We start from the raw sequence: 12173 nt of genomic DNA, 5'->3' as shown, positions 1-12173 counted from the left end.
TGGGCTGAAGCAGTCTACACTGCAGTTTACATTTTAAACAGATGTCCAACTAAGGCAGTCAAAGACAAGACTCCTATTGAAGCTTGGAGTGGAAAAAAGCCATCAGCCAAACACCTACGAGTATTTGGATCTATTTGCTACATACATGTTCCTGATCAAAGGAGGCACAAGCTTGAAGACAAGACTATACGAGGAATATTCTTGGGATATAGCACACAATCAAAAGGCTATCGAGTTTACAACCTACAAACAAAAAAGCTCGTCATTAGTCGAGATGTTGAAATTGATGAAAATGCTTCTTGGAATTGGGAAGAAGAAAAAGTTGTTAAAAGCACCACTTTAGTTCCAGTGCAACAATATCAAGAAGAAATTCAAGAAGAGGCAGAAGCTTCAGGTATGCCTTCTCCACCTCCATTAGAAGATTCTTCACTAGAGTCCACTCCAAGACGAGTAAGATCTTTGGTAGACATATACGAAACCTGCAATATGGCCATGATTGAGCTTAACTGCTGTGAGGAAGCATCAAAGCAAGAAATATGGGTCAAGGCTATGGAAGAAGAGGTTAAAATGATTGAGAAGAATAACACTTGGGAGCTCGTAAACTGTCCTCAAGGAAAAGACATCATTGGAGTGAAATGGGTATATAAAACAAAGCTCAATCCTGATGGAACTATACAAAAGCATAAGGCCAGATTGGTCGCAAAAGGATACTCACAACAACCAGGAATCGACTACAATGAGACATTTGCTCCAGTCGCACGACTAGATACAATAAGAGCTCTAATAGCCCTAGCAGCACAAAAAGGATGGAACATCTATCAACTAGATGTCAAATCAGCCTTCCTAAATGGAGTGCTCGAAGAAGAGATTTATGTTGAACAACCTCAAGGCTTCATCAATAAAGGCAATGAAGGCAAAGTACTAAGACTAAAAAAAGCCTTATACGGCTTGAAGCAAGCTCCTCGAGCATGGTATAGCAAGATTGATCAATACTTCATCGATCAAGGATTCAGGAGGAGCAAAAGTGAGACAACACTATATATTAAAGCACAAGGTCAGTATCACCTCATTGTCTCCTTATATGTCGATGATCTTATCTATACAGGAAACAATTTGGAGATGATGAAAGAATTTAAAGAAGACATGATGAAGACATTTGAGATGACCAACCTTGGGTTGATGAACTATTTCCTCGGTATAGAGGTGAAACAACAAGAAGACGGCATATTTATCTCTCAAAAGAAATATATTGAAGCCCTATTGAAGAAGTTCAAGATGTATGATTGTAAACCTGTCGCTACTCCATTGGTGGTAAATGAGAAACTACAAAAAGATGATGGAGCACAAGAAACAAATGCATCACGCTACAGAAGTTTGATTGGAAGTCTCTTATATCTCACAGCCACAAGACCAGACATTATGTATGCCACAAGTCTTCTATCAAGATTCATGCAAAAGCCAAGTCAGATTCATTATGGAGTAGGGAAAAGAATTTTAAGATATCTACAAGGCACAAAGGAGTTTGGAATATGGTACAAAACCATGACTAACTCAAGGATCATTGGCTACACCGATAGTGATTGGGCAGGATCAAAAGATGACATGAAGAGCACCTCAGGCTATGCTTTCTCGCTTGGATCGGGAATATTCTCTTGGGCATCAAAGAAGCAAGCAACTGTTGCACAATCAACAGCTGAAGCAGAATATGTGGCTGCTGCTGAAGCAACAAGTCAAGCTATATGGCTTCGAAAGATATTCAAAGATATGGGAGAGAAACAAAGTGGACCTACTACAATCAACTGTGATAATAAATCAGCTATCACAATGACGAAGAACCCAATACATCATAGTAGAACAAAACACATAGCAATTAAATACCACTTCATCAGAGAAGCGGAAACAAATATGAAGATACGACTTGAGTACTGCCCGACAGAAGATCAAATTGCAGATATCTTCACAAAGGCCTTACCAAGACCAAGATTTGAACTACTACGCGCTATGCTTGGAGTTACCGAATTTGCATCAAGGAGGAGTATTAAAGTATAATGCAAATTCTAGAAGAATCTAAAAAAATATAAGATAGAGTTATTGAAATGTAAAGAAACTTCTAGAGTATTGGAGAAAAGCCTAGGATAGAAAGAAAAATCAAGAACATTCAACTATGTAGAAAAATCTAGAAGTATTTGCATTAGTTCTGGCTAGGAGTTTCTAGAATAATCTATGGGACTATAAATACCCATGTATCCTACCATTTTGTAACATCAAGAACAACTATCACAACATCCAATACAACTACTCTCAACTACAAATACACTTCTCCAACTACTACTTTCACACTCTACTTTCTATACATTTTCTCTATCCCTTCAACTATCCCTTTCACAACCTTGAATTACTATCATGATGGTTGAAGGAGATAGTTTCACTTAGGCTCTAACCGTACTTTTCTCGTCTACTGCAATGCCGGAACTTGACCAAAATTTTAGGGGGCAAATTATATTTGTTTTATATAAATTATTTTTTTAATTAAGAAATAATAATTTCTTTTAATTAAAAAAATTAATTTCTTTACATTATTTTTTTTATTCAAAATAAGCACTCATAACAATAGAATCTAAACAATATAACAATAATATATATGAAAGAGTAACATAAAGTTTATCATCAACAATAATATATATAAAAAAAAGGTTTAATTATGCCTTTGGTCCCCATTTTGGAGTCAAAATCTCAAAATGGTACCCAAATTTTTAAAAGTCTCAAAATGGTCCCTTTTTTGTTGAAACATCTCATGTTTGCCCTTGCCGTTGAGTCAACGTTGACGCCGTTAGAGGGAGTGCCACGTGTCAGTTCCTCGATTTTTTGAATTTTTTTATTAATTTTTTTTGAATTTATTTTTTATTTTAAATTTTTATTTTGAATTTTTTTTAAAAATTAAAAAAATTGCAACGTGTCAAGCTGTCATCGTGCCACGTGGCAGTGACAGTGACACATGTCAGTATTACGCCACATGTCATTTTCTTAGTCTCAATTTGGCCCCTTTATTTTAATTTGTCTCAATTTAGTCCCAATTTTTGTAAAAATTAGCAATTTTGTCCCTCTCCAAATTGAAATCAAATTTAATTTCTATATAAATGTACACAAATATTTCCATCAAAATTGATATTTCAAGTAAATATTTTTAACCAAATTAAGTTCATTTAATTAATATTTTACATTGAACTTTATTTAAAATGGTTTAAAAGTTGTTAATAGAAAAAAATTCATAAATTACCTAGTTCATGTTACAATAAAACACATATAAATTTAAAATTTTAAAACAATTTTAAGTAAAGTTGAATGTGAAACATAATTTTAACTAAACTTAGCTATGTTAAAAATATATAATAAAAATATCAATTTGAATACAAATATCAAATTTAATAAAAATATTTGTATAACATTTATATAAAATTAAATTTTGTTTCAATTTGAAGGGGGACAAAATTGCTAATTTTTACAAAAATTGGGACTAAATTGAGACAAATTAAAATAAAGGGACCAAATTGAGACTAACAAAATGACACATGGCGTAATACTGACACGTGTCACTGTCACTGCCACGTGGCACGATGACAGCTTGACACGTGGCAATTTTTTGATTTTTTTAAAAAAAATAATAAAAAAAATAAAAAATTCAAAAAAAAATTCAAAAAATCGAGGAATTGACTCGTGGCACTCCTCTAACGGCGTCAACCTTGACTTAACGGGAAGGGCAAACGTGAGACGTTTCAACAAAAAAGGGGACCATTTTGAGACTTTTAAAAATTTGGGTACCATTTTGAGATTTTGACTCCAAAATGGGGACCAAAGGCATAATTAAACCTAAAAAAAACAAAAGTTACCTTTATTCAGAGTGCTCCTTTACGCTCTTTCAATGACTTAAAATCTTCAATAATTGAATCAGAGCTGAAGCTAGTTGCAATATCCCTTTCAATATAGATTATCATAGTGCTTGCTAAAAATTCAGCCTACATCTTATTTCTCAAGTTGTTCTTGATTATTTTTATTGTAAAAAAAGATCTTTCAGTTGTAGTTGTAGAAACTGGAAGAGTCATGATAAGACGAAGTAATCTATCTATCAAGTAGTAAACATCAGACTTTTTTGTTGTTTCCAAACATGTACATAACTCTTGCATTGTTGATAAATTCTTCAAATTTGAATCTTGACGAGCATCAATAATGAAATGTTGAAGTTGAAAATTCAAATTAATCTTCTCTTACTCATTGAAATCCATGGGATAATATATTTCCACAAGAGTGCAAATTTTATCAATACTAAAAGCTTTATAAGCACCCTTAGGATCCAAAGCAGAGCTTAGAATTAATAACTCCATTGCTTGGTCATTAAATCTACAATTTAACTCTTGTAATTGCTTATCAATGGTAACAAAGAATATTTCAACTTAAAAATAATATTCCACTGTAATATGATACTTTTGGTGATAAGAGCATCATTGCCTTGCTACATAAGAAGCCCCAAAATTAGGCACCTCAATATCATGTTTTTCACAAAAAGAAGTCACATTTTTTAATAACTTATCCCAACCATTTTCTCTCAAGTTTTGAATAAGTCCTTTTGTAGAACAAAGTAGACGCATAGCATTAACTATATCCTGAGATTGTTGTTGTAATGCTTGACAAAGAACATCTGTTATCCCCATAATTTCTCTCATCAAATACAAGATCAGTATAAACTCAAATGAGGTCAAGCTTTTGTAAGCATTATCAGCATCACCACGTTGTGAATAAGTAGATCCATCAACAGTAATTTTTTCTAGAACTAAACAAGTTGCATCATACATATTGATCAAGCTACAAATAGAAGAGAAATGAGAGCTCCAACGAGTATCCCCAGCTCGTTTTAAAGTACCAATTTGATTTGCCCCTTTACCCTTTTCAAGCTCATCAATTTCTAACAAATATGCAATTTCATCTAACTTGGCAGCCTATAACTCATCATGATGTTTACTAGAAGAGCAAACAATATTGACAATAAAAGTCAATTTTGAAAAGGATTGGTGAATTGGAATAACTTCTCTTGATGCAGCAACCAAGGCAAGTTGTAACCGATGAGCAAAACAATGAACATAATATGCATAAGAACAATCAACCAAAAATAATTCTTGTAATCCATTCCATTCTTCTCTCATATTGCTAGCACCATCATACCCTTGACCACAGATATTAGAAACGTTAAGATTATGTCAAGATAGTACAACACACAATTCATTCTTCAAAGTTATTGCTCCAGTGTCTTTAACATGCACAATATCAAAAAATCGCTCTTGAATAAAACCATTTTTATCAACGAATCTCAAAACAAGAGCCATTTGCTCTTTTTTTGACTCATCACGAGCTTCATCGACAACTATACAAAACTTGGAATCCCCAATTTCCTCACGAATATGATTTTTCACTTTACTAGAAAGAATATTTAATAACTCCTTTTGAATTTTAGGTGAAGTATATTTGGAATTGAATGGAGCATTTTCCAACACAACTTTTGCAACTTCATCATTGTATGATGTTATGAGTTTTATCATCTCAAGAAAATTACCTTGGTTCCTCGATTCAATACTTTCATCATGACCTCTAAAAGCACAAGCTTGAAGTGATAAAAAACGAACGGTGTCGATTGAAGTATTGAGACGTAACCTATTCTTCATAATTTGATCTGAGCTTTGCACTTCCAAAACATTCCTAATGTGACAATTTTTATTTAACAAGTCTTGACAAGCAGACACTGCAATATTGTGTGGTGAACAAGGATCCTTCCCAATGTGTTTAAGGAAAGCACAATTTTTTCCATTATTAACTTTCCTCCCATTTTTAAAACCTATAAAATAACATTCAAAAAGTTAAAATATGTTGATGACAATAAACTTATTGCCAATTAGAATTCAATGAAAATAAACTCAATTACCTGTAACAATGAAAACATCTTAGTCAGGTCGTCCGCTTGGTTTTTTACTAAAAAGATAGCACGGTAAGCAATATGCAACATCTTTTAATGGTGAATACTCTAACCAGGAAGGAAATAACCTAAACCATGTGTACTGAAATCTTCTTGGATGATCATCTTTACCAGACAATGGATAATTTTCTAGACACATTTGATATGGACCCCATTTTAGATAAGCCCTTCGTACCTCATCAATTTGATTTGATGGGTATTGTTAAATTTGAAGACGTTTTTCCGGATCACGTTCTAAAGTATTTTCAAATTCATTAGAGAGTTGTTTTTTCGTTTTCTTCAATGTTTGGATTCTCATGAAGTTTCTCAATTTTAGATGACGTAGATGCATTTTTTTCATCTTCATCACAAGCCTTCCTCTTGAAAAAAAAAATCAATTCTTTTACTCTTTATCATAATTTTTCTAATACAAAATTTTCACCTCTCACCTATTTACAAAAAGATAAAATTATGAATACCCCAAATTAAATCTTAAAAGCAAGACTCAATATTTTAAGAAAACTAATAACTTCTAAATGATTAGCTTCCCTTACCTTAGAGTAGATTCCTAATCTTGTTCTTCCCTTACACCACTTCAAAGCCTAAAATAGCTCTATCTACACAAAGAAGAGTTTGATCAACAATTAAAGCATGATTTTAAGATTTCTAACAGATAGAGATATGCCTAGAGTGTAGAAAAGCCACATACAAGAGGGAAACATATTGCTTCAAAAATAAAAAGGAAAAGATGAACTTACTCAAAAGAAGAAATTGTTCGGTCCAAAATGTTCCTTAACTCTTCAATTTTGTCGTAGTGCAATTTGATTTTGAAAATAATAAAGAATTCATGGTGAAAATTGAGATGGAAATAAAACGGGAGAAAGAGACGGAGGCACGGAAGAGAGAAACCAAATAAAAAAGTATAAGAAATTATAATAGAGAAAAAATGTGATTTTTAAATTTTAAAAAAGATTTTTCAAACGAAATTAATATAAATAAGGTAATAATATATAAATAAAGTAATAATATATAAATAAGGTAATAATATATAAATAAAGTAATAATATATAAATAAATTAATAATATATAAATAAAGTAATAATATATAAATAAAGTTGTAATATATAAATATATATTTTTTAAATATATAGAAAGTAAAATAAAATAAAAAACAATTAATATAAATAAAGTAATAATTTATAAATATTATTTTTTAAATATATAGAAAAAAAAGTTAAAAAAAATGGTTGGGGGAGTCGTGGCTCCTCCTGTCCCTTCATTCTTACGCCACTGCTCATTTGTGTTTTATGCTGCTTCATTTCAAGGTAGAAGATTATAAGATTGATTCTGTATGAAATGTATATACATCTCTTTTCTTCACCCAAATTCCTTTGGCAATAGATAAGTTTAAGGTTTAGCCCAATAAAATTATATATATATATATATATATATATATATATATATATATATATATATATATATATATATTGTAGTTAAAAGAGTAAAATCCAATCAAGCGAACATATAATGATAGATATGCCTTTTCCTATCATCTTTCGTCCCTTTATCCCTTTTTTTCTTGACCTCTTAGTTGTCCCCTCCTTTATTCTTGTTTAACGTCTTCTTCAATTTTGCCCTCCACATTTGTTATTGCTCTTAATTGCGGAGCCCTTCACATTCTCTTTGTGAAACCTTCCATAAATGCTCATCAAATTGGTCATTTATTATCCGGGGCTCCAATGATATTGGGCCTATCAATCTTTATTATGCATAAGATTGAGAAAAGCCATCAAAGTTTTACCAATTGGGGGTCCAAGGATATTGGGTCTATTACCACATATCTCCTCCAGCCTTAACATTACTGTGGGTAAGGCTGAAAAAAGTCATTAGAATTTTATCTATTGGGGTCCCAAGGATATTAGGCCTATCATCATAGAGTCACCTTAGCCCTTAGCATCATAAAGCGTAAGGCTAGACAACTTTAATTATCAACTAAAATGATATATCTCCTATTATAAGCCCAAACAACAATGGGCCTCCAAAAATAACTACTAGGGTGTATGGTGATCTTCATCATATTTTGTAGTTTGTAATGTTTGAAAATATGAAGCGTAAAACATTTCTTCCCATGGCTCAAAGTTCTTTCAAGAATGGATTTAATGCTATTATTGACCAAGCAAAAAATCATGTTCCCTGATATAGACTTTTCATCTTTAGATCCCATTGCATCTTGCATGAATTGTTGATATTGATCTTGGTCTAAACTTTATAATTCATACCACTTTGTCTGAAAATTTGATATTTAGCTTTCTCTAAACCTTGCGATGCATACCACTTTGTATGAATGTGTGGCTTTTATTTTCACTGACCCTTGTGACACATACCACTTTGTATGAATGTGTGGCTTTTAGTTTCCCTTGAACTTTGCAATATGTACTACTTTGTATGAATACACGCTATTTGACTTGATCTTCTAACAATAAATCCATGTATATGACTCTCGAAGTAGTATAAGATATGCTATAAAAATCTGGAAATGAATACCTTATTAGAAAGCATTTTATGTTTCTTCATCAAATTCTAATAGTTAAACTCTTCCCATTATATTAAGGAGACTATCAATTTCCTTAAAAATCTTATGAGATCTTCTTTATTCCCCTAGGATATTTTCTTTATTCCTTAAGAGACAAATTGCTCTCATCGGATTTTTGGAGATTTTCTTTTCTTTAAGAGTTTAATTGGTCTTATCAGATTTTTGTCCCTTTTTATTCCTTAAGAGACTAATTGCTCTCATTGAATTTTAGAAGACTTTTTATTCCTTAAGAGACTAGTTATTCTCATCGGACTTTTTCTCCTTTTTATTCCTTAAGAGTTTGATTACTCTCATCGGATTTTAGGAGACTTTCTTAAGAGTTTGGTTGCTCTCATAGGATTTTCAAAGGTTTTATTTATTCCTTACGAGACTAGTTGCTCCCATCGAATTTTTACTCATTCCTTAAGAGATTGCTTGCTCTCATTGAATGTTGTGTCTTCTTTATTCCTTAGGGGACTATTTGCTCCCATCAGAATTTTACCCCTTTCTTATAAGACTAATTGCTCTCATCAGATTTTAGGAAGTCTTATTTTATCCTTAGGAGACTGATTGCTCCCATCACATTTTTACCTTTTCCTTAAGAGATTGGTTTCTCTCATTGGATTTTTTGTCTTCTTCATTCCTTGAGAGACTGATTGCTCCTAGAGAAGATGATTTCATAGGACACTTGTTGCTGCTTTAGAAAATTATTTCATAGGAGAATTACTACTTCTTTAGAAAATGATTTTAGAGGAGATTTGTTTACTCAACGAACTAACTTCGGAATTTGGGACACTTGTTTGCTTAACCAAATGAGTTAGGAGACTTATTTACTCCACCAACTAACATTGGAATTTAGGAGACTTGTTTTCTCAACTGTATGAGTTGGGATACTTGTTTGCTTGACCAACTATCATTGGAATTTAGGCTACTTGTTTGCTCAACCAACAAGTAGATCATTATTTGGAGACTTGTTGCTCAACCAAATTGGTTGGGAGCCTGGTTGCTCAACCAACAAGTAGATCGTCATTTGGGAGACTAATTGCTTGACCAAATTAGTTGGGAGTCTGGCTACTCAACCAACAAGTAGATCGTCATTTGGAAGACTAATTACTTAACCAAATTAGTTGGGAGTCTGACTGCTCAACCAAAAAGTAGGTCGCCATTTAGGATACTAATGCTTTTTTTCATCTTTTGGGAGACTAATGCTTGTTTTCATCTTCAGGGAGACTAATGCTCATTTTCATTATCTTTAAAATTTATCCAAACAAAACCTATTAACAGTAGATAAAAAATGCAATTCAAGTGTCGAAAATAGCAAATGCCAACGTGCATGAAATTTGTAAATTGTAACTATGATCTTATGTGAGTACAAAATCAAATGCAAGATTCATAATATGTAATAGAGAACACCAAATCATGTAAGAAGACAACTATAGCTTCAACAACCAACAACACATTCACTATTCTTTTCCTTAAAGATCACCATAATGCAAACTAGCAATTTTGGGGAAAGGGAGGGTTTTGGTGAAGAATAGAATGGGAAAGAGCAAGGCTCGCGACCTGAGAATGGAGCAAATGCCTCCTCTAAATCTGAAAATTTCATTTTAATTCTCCCATTCAATTACCGACACATCACATTCGTTGGTAAACAATTGTGACAACCTTACGATGAAATTTACCGATAGATAATTGAACTATAATAACCCAACTCACTAATCGACGAAATTTTCGTCGATACATAAAATATCAAAATATGTCGATAATATCCCCTGGTAATTACATATTACCAACGGATTTTCATCCTTTAAAAATGTTGGTATGTAGATTTGATATTTCTATTTGTGCATGATAAGTACCTTTTAAATTTGGAAATTATGTAGATTTGGCTTGCTTTACTTAGATTTAAACATTAGTGTAGCGAAGGCTTTTGGCACTGATTCTTTTCGACATTATACTTCGGTTTCCCAACTCAAAACATATCTAAGCAAGGTAAAAAAGGGAGACTTTTGGTTTCTTTTATCAAAGTCTATACTTTCAGAATAGGCTTCGATTATCTTCACAACTGAAGCCAAAAGTAACTAAAAAAGGATTGATAATAACAAAGTAAAACCTGAAGCAGAGAATAAGCTTCGTTTTGAAAACAACCGAAGCCTATCCAACTATAGGCTTCAATTTCTTGGTGATAATGTTGTTGTGAAGCAATCAAATTAATACTACTTATCTGTAACAATTTCACTATTGTTACGAAAGTAGCCAAAAGATTAGTATGGGTAAAGTCAACCCTTAGTCATCTCCTAATGAATACGAAATTTATTTGTAGCAAATTAGTTCTTATAAAAACTATACAAAAGAGTTAGTCAAATAAAATTGGAAAAAATAACAGAAGATGATAAAGATAACAAGATATAAAAAAACAATGATAAAGAAAATAGATTGATTCCACTGCTTTTTCAAAATAGATCCATCATCGGATATCTAAAGATTATTGCTCAATTAATTATTGTTGTTAGTCAAGAAGTTTGGAAAGTATCTTAAGAGGAAAGGCAACAAAGGTAATCAACGAAGGTACAATTCTAAACAAAATGATTCAAGTAATTCTTCTAAATTCTCATGTTATAATTGTGGAAAGCAAGGACATATCAAGATTGAATGTCCTAATGTTAACAAAGAGAAGGAGAAGGTTCATGATACGAGAAAGGAGAAAAAGGGCAAGGAAAGACGTGCCTACATAGCTTTGGAGGATAATGATGATTCAACAAGTATTTCATCTCAAGAAGAAAGTGAGGAAGCAAATTTATGCCTCATGGCCGGATATGAATCATCCTCATCAAGCCAAGTAAGTTCCCTGTCATCCAAAGATAAGAATGACTATTACCAATTGTTGCATGACTTTGAAGAGTTGCATAGTGAGGCAAACAAAATTGTTGTCATGAACAATCGGCTAAAAGGATTAAATAGCTGGCTAGAAAACCAAGTTAGCTAACTAGAATCAGAAACAGTCGACTTAAAAACTGATTTCGAACATTTGGAAATGATTTACAGTAATTCAGTCGATTGTTCTGAAAAATAGTTGGCTATAAAACCTTGTGAAAACCGCACTACTTTGAAAAATCAAGTGAAATATCTTTTGAAAACATGTGCAAAGTTCACAAGAGGAAAATCAAACTTGGAAGTTGTTCTTGGCTCTCAAAATTGTGTTTTTGGAAAGGCTGGACTTGGTTATGCACCTATCCATGAAAAGAAAGCCAAGAAGTTCTCTAGTTTCTTTTCCAAGAGTGAGCCAAATGCTATGCCCTTCATTTCTTGCAACTACTGTATGAAGAAAGGTCATATTCTTAAGAATTGTCATGTTAGAAAGTATGATGTACCTAAGGGATTTATGAAATGGATCCCAAAAGGATCTAGAAAGGCATAACCATGTTGGACCCAAACTATCAAAGGGTACCATGTAATACTATGTTGTTTTGCAGGTCATAAAACAGGAAAAGAAGGATCTATGGTACCTAGATAGTGGTTGCTCAAGGCATATGACAGGAGTTAAGACCAAATTTGCAAAATTGGAATTGAAAGAAGAAGAATTTGTAACCTATGGAGACAATA

The 12173-nt window shown here is 32.5% G+C and overlaps 1 pseudogene; it reads right to left on the bottom strand.

The window, feature by feature from the left end:
• Nucleotides 1-3352: 3352 nt before the first annotated feature.
• On the bottom strand, nucleotides 3353-6415 carry LOC114187804 (uncharacterized; annotated as a pseudogene).
• Between the last annotated feature and the right edge of the window lie 5758 nt (nucleotides 6416-12173).

This window comes from Vigna unguiculata, chromosome 6 (assembly GCF_037176805.1).
Source record: "Vigna unguiculata cultivar grain cowpea cultivar isolate G323 ecotype 2 chromosome 6, ASM3717680v1, whole genome shotgun sequence".
In the NCBI taxonomy this organism is placed as follows: domain Eukaryota; kingdom Viridiplantae; phylum Streptophyta; class Magnoliopsida; order Fabales; family Fabaceae; genus Vigna; species Vigna unguiculata.
Note: the sequence above shows the minus strand (reverse complement) of the source record. Positions and strands in the feature narration are given on the sequence as shown.